The sequence below is a fragment of the Mirounga leonina genome, unplaced genomic scaffold, assembly GCF_011800145.1.
Source record: "Mirounga leonina isolate KUSES-001 unplaced genomic scaffold, KU_Mleo_1.0 Mir_53, whole genome shotgun sequence".
In the NCBI taxonomy this organism is placed as follows: domain Eukaryota; kingdom Metazoa; phylum Chordata; class Mammalia; order Carnivora; family Phocidae; genus Mirounga; species Mirounga leonina.
This window is the reverse complement of record NW_023270807.1, coordinates 80,387,763-80,410,696: the sequence shown is the minus strand read 5'-3', so window position 1 is coordinate 80,410,696 and position 22,934 is coordinate 80,387,763. Positions and strand designations below refer to the sequence as shown.

At 37.4% G+C, this 22,934-nt stretch overlaps 1 long non-coding RNA gene across 3 annotated transcripts in view; it reads right to left on the bottom strand.

Annotated features, from left to right (window-relative positions):
• Nucleotides 1–22,305, bottom strand: part of LOC118000726 — a 53,068-nt gene extending 30,763 nt beyond the window's left edge. For 2 of the 3 annotated variants that reach the window (XR_004676540.1, XR_004676541.1), the window contains exons 1-2: nucleotides 21,598–22,305; nucleotides 13,041–13,209 (exon numbers count right to left, since the gene is read on the bottom strand). This is a non-coding gene — a long non-coding RNA (uncharacterized LOC118000726). Of the gene's footprint in view, nucleotides 1–298; nucleotides 823–13,040; nucleotides 13,210–21,597 lie in introns of those variants that run through there. The other variant, XR_004676542.1, reaches the window with a different exon arrangement.
• Between the last annotated feature and the right edge of the window lie 629 nt (nucleotides 22,306–22,934).

Here is a 22,934-nt window from a genome sequence, read left to right as displayed (position 1 = left end):
CTTCCAGATCAGAGCTGAACAGTTAGCTTCCATTTTGCTGAGGCAACAAAATAATTAGGCCCACACCACTGGTACTTTCTCCAGGAGAACTCTGCCCTTCTTACAAAGTTCTTTATTGGTGAAGCATGGGGAGAATCTATGGGTTTTAGGGATTCACTAAAATTGTTCTTATGAATGCTATACCAATTAATTTTATAACAACATATGGAAGCAAGACATACCAGGATGAATAAAATTAGTGAACATTCTAAAGGTGCGCTCAGTGCTTAAATAATTGCAGAGAAACACTGGAACAATATAATAGAAAGTTATCCTTTCATTTATTCCTTTTCTTCCATTCTCTGATTTCACATATCATGATATTTTAAGAACATACACGATTTGTTTGTGATACAGATCTTGAAAAACTTGGTATAATTGATATGCATGGGTTATGATTATGATTTCTATGGCATTATTTGACTCTCATAGTTAAAAGATTGTCATTACTATACCAAGTCAACCTATATTTATTGAACTTCTGTGCACACCACCATTTTAGACATCATAGAAACCTGGTCCTTCACCCCCAAGTATCAAAACTTGGTTATAAAGAAAAACATACATATTTTGAAGCATTTCCAAAGTTAGCCATCAGTGAGCATAAAATAAAATTGTAATAGCACAAATTAAATACATACATATAAAATAGAATCAGAGAAAAATAACAAACTAGACAGATTGGGGAATAATATTTCTTCTGACCACAGATGGTGCCCACGTCCCACTCAGCAGATGGAGATTTTTTCAAAGTCTTAGGCTTTGACAAGCCCATTCTATGACCTAGAAGAAATAGGTCATTTTGTTCAGTGAGACTAAAACCCTGCTGACTGTCAATCCTGAAAAGGGGGAAAAAAATGAAGCCTCTATCACTGTAACCCCAAATACTTAGCAGGAAGAAGAAATTTATCTAGATTTATAGAAATTCATCAGAAGATTAATAGTTCCTTTAACAAACTAAAAGATTCAAAGAAATTCTATGCTCAATCACCAGAGAATAAAAGACTCAGTTTTTTATTCAACAAATATCTGTTGAGCACATGTATGTGTCAGGCACTGTTACAGGTCTTGGAAAATATAACCATGAGCAAAACTGATCAAATTTCTTCCCTTGGCACCAACAGTCTAGTGGCTGAAGAGAGAACAGAAACAAATCTATAAATAAAAGACATAGGTAGTATGTCTTTTTCAACATAAGAAGTATGTTGAAAAATGAACCAAAGAGGAAAGGGTGTGATGGAAAGGGGACTCTATTTAAATAGAGTGACTAGGAAGCCCCATTGGGAAGAGGATTTTGAGCAAAGATCATAAGGTGACGAGGTGAACTTGTAGGCATCTGGAGGAAGAGTTGTCTAGGCAGAGGGAATAGCAAGGGCAAATGTCCTGAGACGACAGTGTGTCTAGTGTGTTGGGGGCACACCAAACAGGCCAATGTGGCTAGAGAAGAGTGAGGAGGAGACGGAGAGAGAGAAAGTAGACTAGAAGGTTAATGGGAAACCAGATTATTTAAGGCCCTCTGAAATGTTTTAAAGAATTATGCTTTCATTTCAAGAAGAACAGAAAGCTATTACAGGGTTTTAAGCAAAAGAATAATCTGATCTTACACATGTTTCAAAGGGAGTGCTCTGAGTGCTGTGTTGAGAATTAAAAGTCTAAACATATAATTCTCTCTTGCATTGGAAATAAGGAGTCCATAAAAGTATTACATATGAATTGAAAAAGAAAATGTGTTGTCCTTCATACAAAGATGTGGCTGATTCATCCTCATTTAGGGATGTGGCTAAAAAATGGTGGCGAAATTGGAACTGATCTATCCATCCTCTCTAACTTTGGTGCTCTCGTCACCGGTTATACACACTGAGGAACCAGCTGGTCGGGATTATGTGCTTCCTTCCCACACTGGAGAATGAAAGGAAGATGTGGGCCTCAGGAACTTATTATTGGCAGATGCAAATTGCACTACTTAGTTCTCCTCCCACTCCTATTAAGATGAAAGTCAGCTTGCTCTCAACAGCAAGTAAACAGTATTTTTATTAATAAAAAAGTAAGACTTCTTTACTTCAATTACTTTCTTTAAAAAATATAACACATATTCAGCAACTCTAGATCTCAGGGTCATGAGTTCAAGCCCCACATTGGGCATAGAGCTTACTTAAAAAAATCTATAGCACATACTCATCAGAGTAAAACACAAAATCCCCAAATCCCAAACCTGACATCCAAGACTTCATCTACACAGTGCTCTTCTTTCCCATATTTTCTATTTTTCCTGAACATGGACAGTGAGCTTTAGCCACACTGAGCAGCTATTTTCTGTTTCTTTGCTTATGCTGTTTGCTCTGCCTAAAATGCTTCCAGAATTCCCCCTTCTCCTGGTTCCTAGAAGATCCAAAAGGAAGCAACAAAATGAAGTGGAAAAACCAAGAACTTAAAATGAGAAGCCCCGGGTGAGTAGTTGTTAAACTTCGGTGACGCCACCTAAACAACCTGTTTCCTTAATCTGTTATTACTTACCTCACAGAGTATATTATACACCAACTAAACAATGTATGTGAAAGTCCTTACAGATTGCAAAACACCACAGTAATTTATGTAGTCAATAAATTTTATTTTATTGGAAGGGAAATGTTGGGGGGAATACAGGGAATGTGGGAAGGTATTTAGGAATAAGAAGCACAGTGGTTGGTAAGTGCTATCACAGAGGGGAGTCTATGACTACTCATGGATACTCCTGTTTTCACTCTACCTGGTCATATGGTGGAGAGAAAGTAATCAATCCCACCCTCAACATTTATGGGGCTTGGGCCAAGAGCACAAATGGAGGCCCATATTCTACATGTCGCATACCTTCGTAACAATAAAATTATAAAATATGTGTATAACTATGTCTTTTTTTCTTTCTAAGAGAGAGAGACAGAGCATGAGTGTGCATGCACACTCAATCTCAGAACCCTGAGATCATGAGCTGAGCCAAAATCAAGAGTCAGATGCTTAACGGGCTGAGCCACCCAGGCGCCCCTATAACTATGGTTTTCTTAAACAACTTGAACGATGAAAAATACTAAAGTTGGCTTAATTCAATTACAAGACAGTTCCACAGGTGTAGTGTTCTGCTTATAGACCGGTGTCGTGATGAGTGATAAAATACAGACAAACACCAATTAACAAATTATCATACTTTCCATTACACTTACTTTTCTTGCCTTCATTTTGACAAAACCACTAATGATGTGCACGGAGAATATACACAAAATTTGAAGATTTGTTACCAAAAAAAGAACATAAAATATCTCATTAATAATTCTGGCATTGATTACTTACTGATATTGGAACATACTGGATTAAATAAAACATTAGTGAAATTTTTAAAAAATATATAGCTCAAATTTACTTTCACATATTTTAGATAAAACTAGGTACTAAGCAGTCTAAAGCTAATACAAGATAACTCCCCTTTTCACTCTGAAAAACAAACTGAGGGTTCTAGAGGGGAGGGGGGTGGGAGGATGGGTTAGCCTGGTGGTGCGTACTGAGGAGGGCACATTCTGCATGGAGCACTGGGTATTATGCACAAACAATGAATCATGGAACACTTCATCTAAAACTAATGATGTAATGTATGGGGATTAACATAAGAATAAAAAAAAAAGAAAAGAAAAAAAAATAAAGTACAACCAGGTATGAAAAAAAAAAAAGATAACTCCCCTTTTCATTTTATTTCTGAGACAGGGAAGATGATAGAACATTCTATCATTGCTCCTTCAGTCTTTTTCTTGAGTAGACATAAGAAGAATATGTCAGGTGCAAGTGCTGGAGGTCAAGAAGCTGGCTGAGGAGCGGGAGGCCTAAATCAGTCAAAGTACCTTTTTCTTGCTGTGCCCTGATTTTTCCCTATCAGAGTTACCATGAGCTTGATTTTACCAAGTGAAGCCAGCCAGCCAGGTGCTGGTAGGAAGGGCCTTCCTCGCAAAGATGACACCCCTCTTGCTCAGCAACTCACTGTGAGCTGCCTTTTGGCCAATGACAATTCTTAGTTTTCATACATTTTTATGGTGCAGACAACCTGTCTCTGTCTTTTATCATTCCTTGCTTACCACTCTGAGTCATGTACCAAAGAATTTCATGGCCTTATTCTGTATAAAATCCTACAGCTTCACCTTGGTTCATGGGAGAGCCTTGTATCTCCACCGACACCTAATTGGGTCTCTTTCTCCTCCTATCTAAAATAAGGGAGAGGAACGCCAATGATCCAGAAGTTTCTTTCTAGCTCTAAAAGTCTGTGATTCTAGTATTAATAATGGTAATATCAGGTTATGCCGATAACACATGTTAGCTGGTAAGTTGCCAGCTAAAAATCACTAGTCTGTACCATGGGTGAAGGTCTCTGAGATTAGAATGACATAATGACTCAAGATGACTTTTCTAGTCATTGAGCTGAGAGAAGCCATGCTCCTAGTGAGCCACCTGGATTCAGTAGACAGCTGTGTCAGAAACAAGCAGTGAACCCAGCTTGAGTGCTGGAGCCTAGGCCTCTCAGATGTCCTTGAGTCAGCGTGGCCAACAGAACCAAAATATCCTAAATAACTCCTGTGTTTCCTGACTCAGTTTTTGTAGATGTAAAAATAGAAGAACATTGTGGATTAGATCTTCCTCCGTAGAAAAGGTGTAGGAGTTTGTCATCCGCCTTGTGTGAGGGAAGCAGCAGGATAATTGATAGGCCCATTATGTATAGCCAGGTGGTGGTGATATCATGCTGGTAATTTGAGCTGTATAAGAAAGGAGCATTTTTCATTTCTGACTAAGTTATGGATCATATTTAAAGGACATCAAGCATCCAAATAAGAAAACTTTATGTGATAAATGAATGGGAAAATGAATGAATGCCTATCGGCTTGATGTTATACAGGCAAAATAACTATTTGACAGAACGTTGCACATCGACAGGGAACATTATTGACATGACGCACATGTGGTCTCAGGCTTCGTCAGAGATGAACCACTCGTAGATAATTATGAGCTTTGGGAGACAGGGTGGTGAGCCGGCTGTCTGTGTGAGGGGTTGCACTGTCCTTCCCCTCCTGCTAGGAAGTTTCCATCTAAAGCTTGTTAGCATGCAGTCCCTGTGATGCAGAGCGCACTTGTCCTGCCAATTAGTCTATGAATGAGGGGTTCCTGGCTGCGCGATGGTTCCAAGACTTCACATTCTTGGCCATGGAAATAGCTACAGCATTGCAAAAATGTGTGACACTCCCCACCCCACACTCTAGTTAGTGCCTTATATTCCTTATTCAGTCACATTAAAGTGTCCAGAGATTTCTTGGCCCTATAAAGTGTGTGTTCTCATTCAAAGTCAATTTTTGGCTTGTCTCTGTCCTCTTTTCACAAAAGGTATTTCAAGCAATTTATCTTACTAGTTCTAGTGGAGAACAGAACATCAAAATCTGTCTGATGTGTTGAATTAAATTCTAAGAGAGATGTTATTAGGACACTTGTATATAATGGAAATATTAAATAAGTTAGGAATATGTTTTCCGCTGTATATGTCTTTCTCCAACATCTTAAAAAACTGGTAGTTTCAGGTTTCCTCTCCATTTTCAATAATGGATGCCACAGATGACATTAGAATGCAGCTCTTAGAAATATTGCTTTATTCATTTTCCTTTGCTTCATACGGGAAATTCCTAGTTAACTGGTAATTTACAAACCCTGAGAATTAATTTTAAGTGAGCTTTAAGTTTTTAAAAGAAACCAAAAACAGGGCTTCTGGATGGCTCAGTCAGTAGAGCATTTGACTCTTGACCTTGTGGGTCATGAGTTCAAGCCCCACACTGAGTATAGAGCTTACTTACAAATAATAATAATAATAATAATAATAATAATAATAATAATAATAATAAAGAACCTAAAACCAAAACTAAAGAAAGGCACATGGTAGAAAGAGCATGATTTTTAAAATCCGATATCTCTGGCTTTGAATTCTAAGTTTGCTCTTTACGAGGAATGGGAAAGATTATTTCATTATTTCACTTTTAGGAAACTGTCTTTTTGAAATCTTTGAAATATGGAAATATTTTGTATGGGTAATATCTTTTTGAAGATTTAATGTGATAAACTGTTAAGCTTCTAGCACAGTGAGCCACAGACTAGGCATCAGTAAATATTACTTCCCCACCCACCCCCCTTTCTTCTTAGTAGCCTTAGATTTTCTCAAAAGAAATCTCTCTATCTCTTTTAATTTCGACATCCAGTAGAATAATAAAGTTAGGCTTTACCCATTATTTTTTTACTGAGTTCCAAAATATTTCACAAAAGCAACTGGTTTGGAGCAGGGTGCCAAGAAGTTGACCCTGGGGCATATTGGGCCACCATTCTGTTGAGAACTGCCCATGTACCAGCTCACAAATGGAACTGAACCTAGGGCTTCTCATACTTGCACAGGCCTGATGGGCAGCTGTACAATAAGGAGAATGAGAGACGGTTAGAATCGCCCTAACTGGGAAAATCATCAGAGGTTTTCCCTGCAAAGTTGTTATTCTGGTTTCTGGCCAAGAGCTAAGTAAAACCAATTTCTTAATACTTAATTACCTTATTAAGTAAGAATGTGTTTCAAAAGCTATCCATTCAGCCTTCCATATAATATATTCTTTGTACAAATTTGCCCTCAATTTATCTTTGACCTGGAGAATGTAGAATATGAAACATGTGTTGTTTGTCCAAACAGATACACTCAGCTCTACAGGGAAAGAGTAGTCCTGAGCATCCCAACAGAATGGAGAGATAGCAATAGGAGGGGAGACTATTACTACTCTTTCTGCTCTTACCATTATTCTTTTTGTTTTGTTTTGTTTTGTAACCACTGTTCTTGATGTAATTCAGAGAACAAGGCGGGCTGGCTGTTGTGGTAATTCATCATGTCAATGCAGGAAGCAAGACCTCTCTGTAGGACTTCACAATTAACTCCTGAACTCTCTGATCACTTTCTGAACAACAGGGGGAGCTCTAACTCACTCTTAAGTAAATTCTCTTTAAAATGTATTTATATCCATTGAATGGGCATAGGAAATAAAAATCTATAAATCCAAAAATATCTATATGTGATATAAAACATATAGGGAAGCATGATCATTTCACAGCTTTCTGCCAAATCATAGCTAATTTGTACCCATGGAATAGGGCATACTAACAAGCCAAGGTTAATATTTATATTTAATTTAATAAGGGTAAAAAAGTTGAAAATGTTGCTTGCCTCTGAATGTTGTATCTTGAGATGTTGCTTAAAATGTGAGCATTACAGGGGAGCCTGGGTGGCTCAGTCAGTTAAGCGGCTGACTTCGGCTCAGGTCATGGTCTCAGGGTCCTGGGATGAAGCCCAGTGGAGAGCCCCACGTTGGGCTCCACGCTCAGCAGGGAATCTGCTTCTCTTCCTCTCCCTCTGGCCCTCCCCTGGCTCATGCTTGCTCTCTCTCTCTCTCTTTCTCAAATAAATAAATAAAATCTTTAAAATAAAATAAAATGTGAGTATTATATGCAAGCTAATAGCTCCTTTCTATTAGGTAATGGGACTGATGCAAAGTCACACTATACAGACTAGTAGCCCTTAGATTATGACCATGTAACGACACTGTGTATTAATCTGAAGGGAATAAAGGGAATAGAGAGCCCTTGGAGACCTAAATAAATGACACAGTATAGATCTGACACCACAGTCAGATCTGACATCTCTTTCAACAGGGAATAATTGATGCTGTAGAAGTTTCTAAAGTTTCTTTTATTAATATATATAAGACATAAATCTAATTGGTCAAACCTGGTTCTTATGCCTGTATTGTAGATACAAAGAAATTTGTGGGTGTGAGTTTTCTGGCTTCTACCTTAGGAAGGCAGGACTCATAAGGGCCATATCTGTAGAAAATATCATTGTCACAATAGCCAAAGCTATTTGATCGAAGGATGTATTCTAGAACGAAACTGGGGTAGTGTAAACCTTGACAGTTGGGTATTTTCCTTTCTTTTTGTAATGCAGGTGCCTGGTTTAAGCTTTGTTAGCTGAGGCATCCACTTGAAAGATGTATCCACTTCAAAGATGGCTATCCCAAATAAACACATTGCTAACCATACAACTAGATAATGAGTCAGGCCACCTACCCACCCTGAGCCTCCTTTATTTTAGAGACCTTGGTTGATCTCAATAACTAACCACTTGGGCCACTTGTTTTTTTTTTTCACTTCCCATGCTTTAAATTCCCACTCTTATGTTTTAAATTCACCAAATAAAGAGTGAACTTGTGAAACTCTAGGCCTCCACCCAGAACCCCAGGCCCATCCCGTACATCTTCTCTCCCTCTCCCTCACTGTGTAACCCTAGGTGTGCCATGTATTTTTCAGGACTTGCAAGTCCTGATCTCTTTTTCAAAGTTTCATGATGGTTATTGCTGAAAGAGTTTTGCAGTCATGATGAGAACCACAGGACTGGTCCAGCCAGAACACAGTTTATTATTAGGCTGAGCCTGGCACAAAACAGTTGGCACAGTCAGCAGGACTGCATGCTTGCCCTTGCAATTAACTGAGAGGAATATCCTTTACCTGCAGCTTGCTTACTAACCACCTAACTCAAGTGGGTATCACCATCTGGGAAAGGACCACCTCTTGCTGGGAGCCTGTCATGCTTATGCACTTTGTCATGTTGCCTTTGTTGTATTATCTGCTCAAAGGGTTGATGGCCATAGTAACCCAGCAATTTCCCCCAGAGCAGTGTGATATATGCTACATGGTCTAATGAGACTATTAGACCACTAATTAGAAAAGCTTTAATTGATGATTAATTAAATGTGCATGAGAGTCTTCCATGCTTCAAAGCCAAGGACAGCTAAGGAGGGTAGACTGGATTGCTAGTCTGGTGTCACCACCAATGAAAAGGCTCATTTCCTCCAAGATACCAGAGCTCCTCAATTCCCTCCACTTTCCTTTGAAAGGGGCAGAGCTAAGCAACATGCCTCAAGAAGCATCCCAGCCACCAAGGGAAAAGCTGGCAGGATTATTGAGGATCTCCAGGGGAGAAGAAGGAAATGGAAAGGCAAAGGGCCCTAGGGCAATACTTGTACCGGCCCCCGCCACCCTTTCCTCACTTGGATATGTAATGCCTGGCACTGTGCCCATCCTTCTATCACAGTCACTGCTAAGGCTCACAATGCATGGAAGACAATAAGATGAGAGCCATCTCTTGTGGCACAAAATTGGCACAGTCCAATGGCACATTTCCATGACCACAGTGACCCAAAGGACACATTCTTCATTTCTAACTCCAGAAAGACCCCATCTGGCCCTGAGTCTAGAAAACTATTTTCACAGACTGTTCCTCCTAATTACAGGGCAGCACTATTACATTTTATGGGGACTGACGAAACCAACTGAGAGGCACTAAGACTCCTAGAGAAAACTCACATTCTTTTTCTCTCTCTTAAATATGTAAATCTTATCAAGTCTTCGAAATGTCAACATCCCAGGAGCAAACTAAAACACTGCCCTCAATCTCCTGAGACTAAAGAGAGAAAAGGGGGGTGGGAAGAGGCCTGTTAAAATACAAAGGGCTGTAAATGCTCTAGTCTAGACTCCTTAAGATTATTGGTCAGGGGCAGGGGCATCTGGGTGGCTCAGTGGTTAAGCTTTCTGCCTTTGGTTCAGGTAATGATCTCAGGGTCCTGGGACAGAGCCCTGGGTTGGGCTCCCTGTGCCTCTGTTTCTCCCTTCCCTTTGTCCTCCCCCCACTCTCGTTCTCTCTCCTTCTCCCAGAGAAATAAATAAAATCTTTTTTTTTTTTAAAGATTAGTTGTCAAGGACAGATACAAAAGTCTTCTCCACAGATATTTCTTAAAAGCTTAGCCATTGGAGCAGGTAACCTTAACTTGTTCCATCTGCCAGAGACAAAATTTCAATTCAACTGCTATTTATAAACTAGTGAATTTTATGTCGTTATACCTCATTCCTGGCTAAAATTTGGAGGTGAAAGCTAGGTCTCTGTGTCTGTCTGTGTGTTTATGTATGTCTATAGATGTATGTTATATATATGTGCCTTTTTTTCCCCCCTTCTCTACCTCTGGATGGTATTGCCAAAACGAATTTATGAAAAAGCTCTATTTAATTGGCTTAAAGAAAAATAAGCACTTATCAAATTAAATATTTCTAAACTCTCAGACATATAATAGAAACTAATCCAAATGTGTTTCATGTTCATGTGATTCTAGATAATCTTTGGTAAATAAAAGCTAGTTTAAGTTTGTTAGTTTAATTAAAGTAAGCATGTCTTCAGAGTTAAAAGCATTAAATATAATGCAGACATACAACTTTTATTCTATCTGGGTTTATTAGTCAAATAAACTCATTGCTACCTGTTATAAAATTCTGGCTAGCTATGTTAATGTCTCATAAAAATTTTCATAAGTAACCCAGATAGGATTTTAGGAACAAGTAAATAAATGTAAGTGTGATAAATGTTTTTAAGTGAAATTTTCAACAATTATGTTTTATGATACATCTACTTAAATTGTTTCCCAAACCTTTTTGGTGATTTACATCCTTAGAGTTCTGCTGGGTTAAATTAACTGATAGGGTACCTGGGTGGCTCAGTTGGTTAAGCGACTGCCTTCGGCTCAGGTCATGATCCTGGAGTCCCTGGATCAAGTCCCACATCGGGCTCCCTGCTCAGCGGGGAGTCTGCTTCTCCCTCTGACCCTCTTCCTTCTCATGCTCTCTCTCATTCTCTCTCTCAAATAAATAAATAATCTTTAAAAAAAAATTAACTGATAAAAACTTACTACCTAGATGATCTCTAAATAAGATAAAATATTGAAACAGTTATTGTCAAACAAGTCTAACTTGACCTCTTACTACTGAGGGAATAAAGATATTTGGGTCTGACAGTAATAATATCTATGCCATCTTGACAAACTGTGCTATGAAGAAATGTACATTTCTGGAAATTGTGAAATGTATTCATAAATTTGCCAATCTAAAGAGTGCTGGTGTGACAGGTTACAGTTGCTTACTGTGGTGGCGAAGGTCAGGCTGCCCCAAGAGGGGCCACTATGACAAAAGTCAAATCGACTCTTAGTCCAGCTAGAAGGACTTTGAAGAGCAGAGGAAATTCTTCCTCCTCAACAGTTATTTTAAATAAATTTACTTAAGAGATGTAAGAAGGCCACTGAGACCTTCTTTTGTCCCCCTGAAAGCAGGAAATATATCTCCCATGTAAAAGGTATCCTCTCTAGACTAAGAAGTAAAAAGACATCCTTATCACCAGAGATAGAGACTTTAAAGTTGAGAAAGCTTTAAAAACAAACCTTGTTACATATTTTTAATCTACTACATCAGCCCAGATTCCACTTAAAATTTCTTACTAATTAAAGCTCCCAAACACCTGTTTTCGTTATCCTATAAATTCCTCACAAATCTATTGTCTCTTTGTCTGAAATGTATAAAACTGTCTGCCTTGGTCCAATTTCATTATTGGGTCCAATTCGTTATTGGGCCTCTGTGCTCCTGTTACTAATAAAATGTAAAAGGTTTTTATTTATCTTTAAAGTACTCTGCCTCAAAAACAAAGATTCTGTTTTATCAAAATAATTTTTGTGCATCACTGTCTTTATCAGGTTTACTTATGAAAACTGAGTTTTCCCTATTAAGAGCTAAAGTTTTTTGTTTGTTTTTTTTTACAAACCTCCTTTGTTTTACAGATCTCGGCTGATTTCAGGAACTATCCATCTAGGCCACTTGTTTTTCCCTTCTCATGCTTTAAATTCTCCACTCTTAATTTTTATTTTCACCAATAAAGAGTGAGTCAGTGAAACCCTAGTCTTCCACCCTTGATGACTGTAAAACCAGAACCCCAGGCATGTGCACTCTCTCTTTCTCTCTATCTCTTTCTCTCTCTCTCTCTCCCCACCAAAAACCTCACTGTGTGACCCAGGTATGCCATGTGCTTTCCAGGATTTATGAGTAATAAACTTTTGTTTCCCCAAAGTTTCCTGATGGTTATTGTTGACGGGCATCTCACAACAGTAGTAAGAAACACAGGCCTGGTCCAGCCACACATTGGTTATTGATAGGCTGGGACCAACACCGGACAATTGGTCAATCAGAAGAGGGGAGAGGATCCTGGGAGTTAGTTCAGCTGAATGCTTTAAATGGCAGGGAATATCTGGATAAAAGGTCAGTGGTCTCCTACTACTGGATCCCTGGATCTGCCTTCTTCCCTCCTTTCTTGTATTCTGATTTTTTTCTTTTGATTTTCTGAGATATGTTCATTGTCTTCCAACAGATTCCCTGGTTTGCTTTTGCTAGTCACAATTGGTTCCTACTGCTCCCAACCAAAAGAATTCTATGAATGATATTACAATTGAGATAACTTGAAGTGAAATAAAAGCACATTCCTTGGAGAATGCATGGAGGAATTAACATTCTGTTTTTCAGTGAAAGCTTGAACCAGTCACGGTGTACTACTCCATCAGAGCACCTAACCACACACAATATTTTAATTGTTTCACTATCAGATCCCCCACAAGACTGTAAGCTTTATGAAGAAATGAAACATTACTGATTTGCACACTAATGAACCCCATGTACTTAGCACAAGGCCTGACATTTAGGAGTTGTGCCAATATTATTGAGTAAAGCAGTTAATGAGATAGACATCTTGTCATCCTTACCATGTTACATTGGCAATTTTGGCTAAGTTCATTTTGTATTAGTACCACATAACTAATATTTTATCTTTATTTATTATAGGGCTTCCATTTATATTGTCTTAACAATTTTCTTCTACTAAACCTTAAACCTAAGTAAATTCCTTTGTTTTATAAGGGTAAATTCATTCTGAACCCATATTGTGAGCATAAGATGGTGGCTTTCCTCAGAAGCTGAGTTTTAAACATGAAAAATTAAGAAAATAAAGTATAGACTAACAAAAAACAAATAATGTAACTTGGAAGGAACTACAAACAGCTTACCCGACAAATTATTCCTTCTGGTCTATTCCTTTATGTGAGAAAGAGGGAAGAAGCCTTTCCATCTGAAGCTCTTGGTCAGTGGAAAATCAGTCTTCTTTTGAAAGGCATCTGGTGTAGCAAATGCAGTTTGCAAAGCATTTGAATCAGTAATCTCACATCATGGGCTTGGCTGAAAGGCATGACCAAGGTTATTGTCTGGTGAGTGGTTTGGATCTGTATTAAAACAGCTGTGGATTGACTGGATCCTGCCTTGCCTATGCATAAATGTCTCTTTCCTTCCAAGATATAACATGTGTAAACATCTGAGCTAAGGATAAGGGTTATGAAAGAGTTCTAGTCAAAGTCCCCTCCCTAGCCAAACTAACAGACAAAACTCACAGGTGTCTGTACGTGGCCCTAATTCTTTGTTTTTCTAGGTCATAGTGCCCCACATTCTCAGAGAATAGAGCACAAGTACAAAATAGATTCTTCTCTAGCCAGACCACAACCCACATCCCAGACGAGCACCGGATAGAGTCCCTTGAGAAACCTGTTACCTTCTGCTCTACCTGGCCAAGAGTCCACCTCGTCACCACACGCCCTCGCCATGGGCACAGCTGCAACTCTCTGACATCCTTACAGCCCCTTTAAAGGCCCAGCCTGACGAAACTCAGGGCCAACATCTCTCTCTTTTTTTTTTTTTTTAAAGATTTTTATTTATTTATTTGACAGAGAGAGAGAGACACAGCGAGAGAGGGAACACAAGCAGGGGGAGTGGGGGAGGGAGAAGCAGGCTCTCGCTGAGCAGAGAGCCCAACGCAGGACTCTGTCCAAGGATCCTGGGATCATGACCTGAGCGGAAGGCAGACGACTGAGCCACCCAGGTGCCCCACCAACCATTTCCTATGTGACATTTTCTATTATTTATTTAATGTGTATTTATACATAATGCTTTCTATCTGCAGATCACTATGCTTTGTGCTTTACATTGGTGAGTTGAAGTAGCCCTCAGGGTATTTGCTGATCTGAGTTGTCTAGAGGCTCAGGTTTTAAGGACAGAACAGAAAAAACAAATAAGGCCTGGAAGCATTCCGGGTAGAGTTAAAATTGAGTCCAGCTCTCCCACCCCCACAAAAAGCTGTGGTCTTTGGAGGCCTATGCCTTCTGTAAAATGATAAATAAGGTAAAATCTGTACATTCAGAAATTGTATCTGACTTAATTTGTGCTGTGAGTGAGGAAAAATTCTCCCTTGAGAATTCGTAAACACAGGCATGATTTGGGGAGCTTTAGGGACTTAATTTAAACTACTTGTATGGCATGGGAAGTGCCAAACTGAGAAATAAATTTGCGGCTGTCCTCATTGGCAGAATTCTGGGTACCTGGCAGAACATTGTCATTAAAGGATTTACACTTAATCTAAGCTCTCAGAAGTCTAAAAGTCAAGCAGATAAAATCAGGCCAAACATGACCTCACATCTCAGAATTATGAAAGTCACAAAATTAAAATGTTTAAATGCTTAAAGAAGTAGAAATAAAAATGAATCAATTAACCAGATATTTTGCTTCCAAATATTGGTAAACAAATAGAAGTTGTAGAAAAAAATGCAATGATTGAATTTAAACATTCAATGTGCTTTAAATAATGGACTACATGTAGCTTATAAGAAAATTGGGGAACTGGAAGACAGATCCAAATTAACTTCCTAAAAAATTGCACACAAAAATAAAGAACAAATATGAGCCAGATTAAGACACATGAAGGATAAAATGAGAAAAAATACATGTATGTATATTCACATACATACGTGTGTGTGTACATATATAATATACATATACACACACATATATGTATGTATTTATATGGTGTTCCAGAAGAAAGAAACAAATAGAAAAAAGTAGAGGCAATATTTCAAAAGATAATAGTTAATAAATGTTTAAAATTAATTTATAATTAATAAAGGATAAATCCTCATTATCAGAATAAACAAGGGAAAATTCTTCCACAACATATCATAGGAAAAATAAAGAAAAGCAAAGACAAAGAGATGATATTAAAAGCAGTCAGAAGAAAAAGATTACCTACAAAGAAATAATTAGATTCACTACAGACTTCTCAATCTCAACAATGGAAACCAGAACATTTCAAAGTACTAATACAGGTTGATTTCAACCTATCATTATATACACAGATAAATTATTATTCAGGGATATGAACAAAATAAAAACATATTAGAACAACAACAAAAATAGACTCATTCTCCTCCAATAAACTCTCAATAAAGGAAATTCCAAAGTATATTTCAAAAAAGAGAAAACAGTCCCAGAAAAATGAGAAGGAATAATGATGAAGAAATTGATAAAAATAAAGAAGAGGATAAATTTTTCTTAAGAATTTGCATAAAACAATAATATTAATGTCTACCTCTGGGAGCAAGAAAAGAAGATCTAACAAAAAATAGTGGACAATTACATAGTAAGATGGAATTAATCAGAACTATGTGTAATATTTATTATAATTTTCAAAGGAAAAACCAAGAGAAATAGAATTTATAATTTCCAAGTCAGTGTGAGGGGCATGGAGAGACAGTAGAAGTGTTTTTAAAAACTACAGTAATCCAAAAGAAATTCAGAATGGTGAAAAAAGAGAAACATAAAAATCAAGATATACAGAAAGGAGAAAATAGGAAAAATTTAATATGAAAACTAGTTAAGGACAGAACAAGAAAGGAAATCTTCTGGCCTTTCCTGAGTCATAGATGCAAAAATCACTGTAGAAGTATCAGGAAACTGGGGCACCTGGGTGGCTCAGTGGGTTAAGCGGCTGCCTTTAGCTTGGGTCATGATCCCAAGGTCCTGGGATCAAGCCCCTTGTCTGGCTCCTTGCTCAGCAGGGAGTCTGCTTCTCCCTCTCCACCTGCTTGTGTGTTCTCTCTCTCTCTCTCTCAAATAAATAAAATCTTTTTTTTTTTTCCAAAGTTAGAACAGGGTGATTTTATTTTTCGGATTCAGGCTAATAATTAACTTAATAGTAACTACCAACACAACAGTAATAGCTACCACTTTTAGAGCCAAAACAATATTCTAAGCATTAACCTGAACATGTACATGTGCACATACACATGCATACATGCACACATACATATACACGCACACTCATGTAAACCTCCCAACAAATACATGAAGCAGGTACTGTTGTTTTTTCTATCTTACAGATGAGGTTACTAAGACACAAATGAGTTAAGAGACTTGCCCAAGTTTACACAGCTGTCAGAGGCAGGGTTCACATCAGTTACTCTGGCTGTAGTGTCTTCCCCATTCATCTTTAGTTTAAAATTGCTCTATAATAATTTTTCCTTTATCCTGAGAAACATGCTTCAGTGAATATTTTCAAGACAGAAGTGCCATTACATCTGGCATTAAATATAATTTAATCTCGCAGTCTCGAAAACCTTTGAGCCTTTCATAAGGCAGCTTCCATTTCTGTTGTTAAGACCCACTCCTAAAACCACCAATACGTATATGCCCTTTGACCCAGCAAACCTATTTCTACAAATACATCCTGAGAATAATATCTTTCTGTGATGCTATTCAAAGAATTGCTTATAATAGCAAATAATCATAAAAATCTATAATTGCATAGAACGGTAAGAAATAGGTTAATAATTTCAGTTATAGTCATGTCATAGAATACTAGGCAGCCATTACAAATACCTTCTAAAGCATACTTAATGAAATGTGAAATTCAAACAAATAAATAAAATCTTAAAAAAAAAAGAAGTACCAGGAAACTGAATTAATGATGCATTTAAAAAGTATTCATCATGATCAAATTTGATTAATCTCAGGCAGGAATGCAAGAACACTTTAGCATTTGAAAGTTTACTATGAGTTCAGCATGTTAATATATTGAAGGAGAAAAGTTGTCTGATCATCTCATTAAATGGAGAAGAAAGCATTAGTAAAATTCGGCATTTACTATCACAATTCATAGCAACTTAGGAATAGGAGAAAACTTCTTTACTCGTAAAAGGAATCTACCATAAACTTACGGAAATTTACCACACCTGCTAGCGAAATGTCTGGTTAAATCACATTAAGATAGATCAGGGTTGAGACAACAATGCTCACTATCATCAGCGTATTGAATAACATAAAGAAAACCATAGGAATCAAAGAAAGAGAGACAAAATTAACCAAATCATCGTGTTTGAAAATAATGTTTGTATAAAGAAAAGAATCCATAGAAAAGTATCTGATTTAATCAGATAAAAGCACAGTAACTGGATACGAAATTATATATATATATATATTTATATATATATATCTCCATTAAAAAGACATATAGCATTCATAACACTGAAAAAATAAAAATACCAAAGAGAAATAAATATAATAAAATGAATTTTAAAAAAAACCTAATAAAATGAATGTATAACCTTAGTGGAGAAAATAAGAACACTTTATTGGAAGATATTAAAGAAATAGATCAAGTACATGCAGAAGAGACTCTGATACAGTAAAAATGTTTATTTTATTTTCAAGTAAACTCTACCCCCAACATGGGGCTTGAACTCACGACCCTGAGATCAAGAGTTGCATGCTCTACCGACTGAGCGGGCCAGGCATTCCAGTAAAGATGTTTATTATCATATCTTAACCTATACATTTAGTGAACTCCTTTCAAAATCATATCCAAGTTTGTTATGCAACTTGACAAAATGGCTTGAAAATGTATATACAGCAGCTAATGGCCAAGAACAGCTACAACAAATTTGAAAAAGAACAGGATTGAAGGATTTGCCCAAATATAAACAATGCTTATTATAAAACAATAATAATTGAAATATTCTGTGGGCTCAGAAGGAAACAAAAGACCAGAGGAACAGGATAGTAAGCCTAGAAACAGAACCACACATAAACAGAAAGTTCTTAAATGACAAATGTCATTTCTAATCGACAGAGACAATACGGACCATCTAATAAATGGTGCTATATAATTGGTTATAAATATGGAAAAATAAGCTATATCCATATGTCATACCATACACAAAAATCAGTATCATATTAGAACTCCTAAACATGATAAGGAAATGTGTAAGAATTATGACTTTGGGACAAAAAAAAAAAAGAACAAATAAGGAAGTTTGGCTTATTTAAGGAGTTAAAAAATAAACCACATACAGGGACAAGATATCTGCAGCAGAAGAGGAGTCCAGCTCCTGGTTAAAACCCTATGTGTGATTTTTCAGGCCTGACAAAGGCTCTTCCCGACAGGCCTCATGGAGAAAACTGCCTTCCCCATACCAGATGTATGCAGAACTGTGCATCGTGGCCTCAGTGGCCTCCAAAGGGAGCTGCAGTTGAGCTCTCAGGCCCCGCTGGGTGGTGCTCTTTGAATATCTGCTTTCATTCCTAGTTCTCTGTATCTGAGGCCTTGGGTGGAGTTCTTCGGGTACCTCTGCTGAGACCACCTTGTCAGGGAGAGGAGGGGAAACCGAGAAGACACTTGTCTCCACCCTGCCTTGTACTTTGCTACTCCTAGCCCTTCCCCCTAAGCCTCTGCCCATCCAAGGTTCATAAAACTGATGGAGTCTTTTGTTTGGTTCTCCCTCCACGGGAAGACAACTCTCATGTCTAGGCTGATCTATCTGACCCTTAACTGATGCACCTTTCCACGGGGCAAAACAGAAGGGAAGTAAGGAGTCAGCGCTTTCTCTAGTTGTCACCTCTTGCTCATACCATGGCAGTAAGTCATTAAATGCCCATCTTTCTCATTTTGGGGTTCTTGTTTTAACTGGCTACTCTGATACATGATAGCTCAGCTCACTCTCCTAGCTCTGTTGAGCTCCTGACAATACATAATTGATAAATGGTTAATACCCAGAATATAAAATGTTTTCCTACAAATCAATAAAAGAAAAAATTTAGGACATGGGGAAAGAATACAGATAGACTGTTCACAGAAAGGAGAAGAATGGGCCATAAGCACATCAAAGATGCTTAAATTTTTCACACCTATGAGATAGACAAAAGTTGGAATTTGATAATGTAAAGTGTTGGCAAGGATATGAATAAATAAGAACCCCAATATGCTGGTGGTTGAAGTGCAAATTTGTACTCTGACTTTGGAGGACAAGAATCCTAACTGGTACAAGGTACAACATATGCACCAACCCACATCATGAATCTTGTAAAAAGTGTACTCTCCGTTATGTGGCATTTTGGAGGAGTCATTTATGATTAATCAAAAGAAAACATGATAAATGCTAGGCTTGTGCTGCCAGGAAATTTTTTTTTAAAGATTTTATTTATCCATTTGTCAGAAAGAGAAAGAGAGAGAGAGCACAAGCAGGGGAAGTGGCAAGCACAAGGAGAAGCAGGCTCCCCACTGAGCAAGGAGCCTGATGCTGGACTCAATCCCAGGACCCTGGAATCATGACCTGAGCGGGAGGCAGATGCCCAACCCACCGAGCCACCCAGGCATCCCACTGCCAGGAAATCTTATCACTCCTTGTTTGTTTAGGTTTTATTTTATTTTTTCTCTTCCACGTAAGGCATTGTGGTCATCAGTTTAATTTGCTAGAAAACCCCATTAATGTTACTATGCTTAAACTTTGTTTAAATCTAAGTAGAGGTAATCAGAGATTTTTTATATTTTATTGTAATTTTAAAGAAACCTAAAATTATTGCTCAGAACTCTTTATCTTTTAATAAAGACCATCCTAAAATCATCTACATGTTTAGAGTCACCATTAGTTTTTTAAATTTATCATAAAAACATGCTTCTTAGATACGGATTTCAAATTTGTTCATCAATATATCACCTAACTTGGGCGCCTGGGTGGCTCAGATGGTTAAGCGTCTGCCTTCGGCTCAGGTCATGATCCCAGGGTCCTGGGATCGAGTCCCGCATCGGGCTCTCTGCTCCTTGGGAGCCTGCTTCTCCCTCTGCCTCTCTCTCTCTGTCTCTCATGAATAAATAAATAAAATCTTTAAAGAAAAAAAAAAAAATATATCACCTAACTTTTGGTGTTCCAGTTTTCAGAGTGTGGGAATGAGCATTACAAGTCTAATAAAAAATACTTTAATTCCTACTGAATAGAATGAAATTTGAGCTACAAAGAATCTATATCAGAGTTTTTTCTAATTTTTTTTATAAACACCTCAGATAGGTTTTTCATAAACAATATACTAGATGGATATAATTTTAAAAACAGAATTGATGATATAATTAGCAAGGAGGAAAGAATTCAAGGAAATTGCATTTAATAGGATGAAGGCAGTCATTTTTTTATTGATAAAATTTACAAGGAACAGCATGTGTGTTTATCAGTTAGGGAGTAATCTGAATGTATTAAAAATATTGCATCGAAATATATGATATCAAAACTATTTTTTTAAGATTTTATTTATTTATTTGACAGAAAGAGAGAGAGCACAAGCAGGGGATGGAACAGAGGGAGAGGGAGAAACAGACTCTTCGCTGAGTAGGGAGCCCGACGTGGGACTCAATCCCAGGACCCTGAGATCATGACCTTAGTGGAAGGCAGATGCTTAACTAACTGAGCCACCCAGGGGCTGTCCCCAAAACAAACAAACAACAAAACCTCAAAACTATTTTAATTGAAAGGAAAACCACCCGAAACACTATATTAATGAAAATATAAACATACTTTTCAGTCCTTGATAGACAAAGTAGGCAGAAATTATACCTCTAGATAATCTTATGATATAATTAATAAAATTTATTAATTTCCACAAATTTGTACCCTATAAATGGTACAACTTATTTCTTAATAACAATGGAAAATTTACAAAAATTGATCATTGGGCCACAAAAGAAGTTTCAAATTACAAAAAATATTAATGGCATAGACCATATTCTCTGAATATAATGTAATAAAACCAATGTAATAATAAAAGTATGAACAGGGCACCTGGGTGGCTCAGTTGGTTAAGCGACTGCCTTCGGCTCAGGTCATGATCCTGGAGTCCCGGGATTGAGTCCCGCATCGGGCTCCCTGCTCAGCGGGGAGTCTGCTTCTCCCTCTGACCCTCCCCCCTCTCATGTGCTCTCTCTCATTCTCTCTCTCTCAAATAAATAAATAAAATCTTTAAAAAAAAAAGTATGAACAAAAAAATCACTTAAAAATTTAAAACTCAGGGGGATTTCATCACATTTTCATCCAAGAAGAAATCATACTTGCACTTAAAAATTAAAGCAGTGATTCTTTATAAACATACATTCTTAAACCGCTAAATAAAAATTAAGCAAAATTAATTCGGTCATATACCAAAAGTAATACAGTTATTTTAAGTGGTTCTAATTAAGAAATACTAGAATAGTTTAATATCAGAATATATATTCATATAATTAACTCAATCAATAAGTCAAAGCCAAAAATATATAATTATCTCACTAGAAACCAAAACAAAATTCAATAAAGTTTAATATCCATTCCTGCTGAAAGTCTCTGCACAATTAAAAGTTATTTTTTGTCCATATTTATTAATATCTATATAGCATTCCCATTTCTGGTACTGGCAAATTATTTTATTGTAGACTACTCCTCTTACCAAGAACAGCTAGAAAGCTGATTAAAATTCCAAAGTGCATCAGATGCGTACTACAACAATACTGCTGAGTTATTTGGCTCTGAGCTAGGAGGTGAGCTCCTCTGAATTCCGTTCTGAATCCCACCTGGATACTCTTGCATGATGGTTCCAAGTGTTTCTATTCAAACAAGAGGAAATGGAAGGCATGTATTTCATTGAAATAAAGCAGTGCACACTTCTTTCCCTCCATCACTGTGCTCAAGAGAGGGGCAAGAAAAACGTTTACCCCATGATCTGAAGCCATTTGAGGATGCAAGAATAACCCAAGCCTGCCACACAGATCAGAAACAGATCATGTCACAAGTCCCATATGATGGAAATCAATATTCACTACTGTCAGAAGTACATTAAAAAACAAAACAAAACAAAACTACTTAAATAGTCCAGAAAAAACATCTGGAAAGTTTCCTCTGATCTGGCTAAAATGCACACTATATCCAAATTTCTTTCTTTTTTACCTTTAGGCATTGCTACATAAACCTGCCAGTGTTATTAATGCCTCTTCCTCTGTTATTCCTTGCTTTACTAAATATGGGAAGATCAGAGAAGCAGGTCCTTAAAAGAAGCAAGTGTTATTGCTTTTGAAGGAGGAACAGCTCATGTTTTCCCTTTTCTAATGCTTAGGGTGCTGCAGGCCTTCCACAGGGGAATATGTGCAAAAAAAAAAAAAAAAAAAAAAAAAAAAAAAAGCTAGGTCTATTGAATGTTCAAAAAAACTAATCTATAGAACAGAAATATACTTTCCCCAAATCTTAGGAAATATTTGGTGCTAATAAAGAGCTCTCAAAATCTGTGTTGATAGTAGACTGAAATCTTCACACTGTTTAACTGTGTCCTTTGTCTTCCTAAACCATTTCAGTATGTAAAGTTTTTAAGTTATTTATGTTTTCCTCACATCATTGTCTTTCATGTCCAAAGGCCATAAATAAGTTGGAAATGACAAGTGTAGATGAATTCAGAAGTTCTATATTTGTCATCTTCACACAGACTGTCTAATTGGTGGACCCAAATGTTGTTTGTACCCCTGCCCCCAACACACTGTAGGCTGTCCTTACCTGTGCTCCTTTTTCTCGCTCATGGTTCTGAGGCAAGGGGGACTGGTGCCTCTTTGTTTTCTCATAACAGTTCTGTACACTTCTTTCAGTGTACAGTACCCTGGCAAGTAACAGTTTTTAAATTTATTCTTTTTTTTCTTCTTTCTTCCTTCCTTCCCTCCCTTCCCTTCCCTTTTCCCCTCCCTTCCCTTTTCCCTTCCCTTCCCTTTTCCCCTCCCTTCCCTTTTCCCCTCCCTTCCCTTT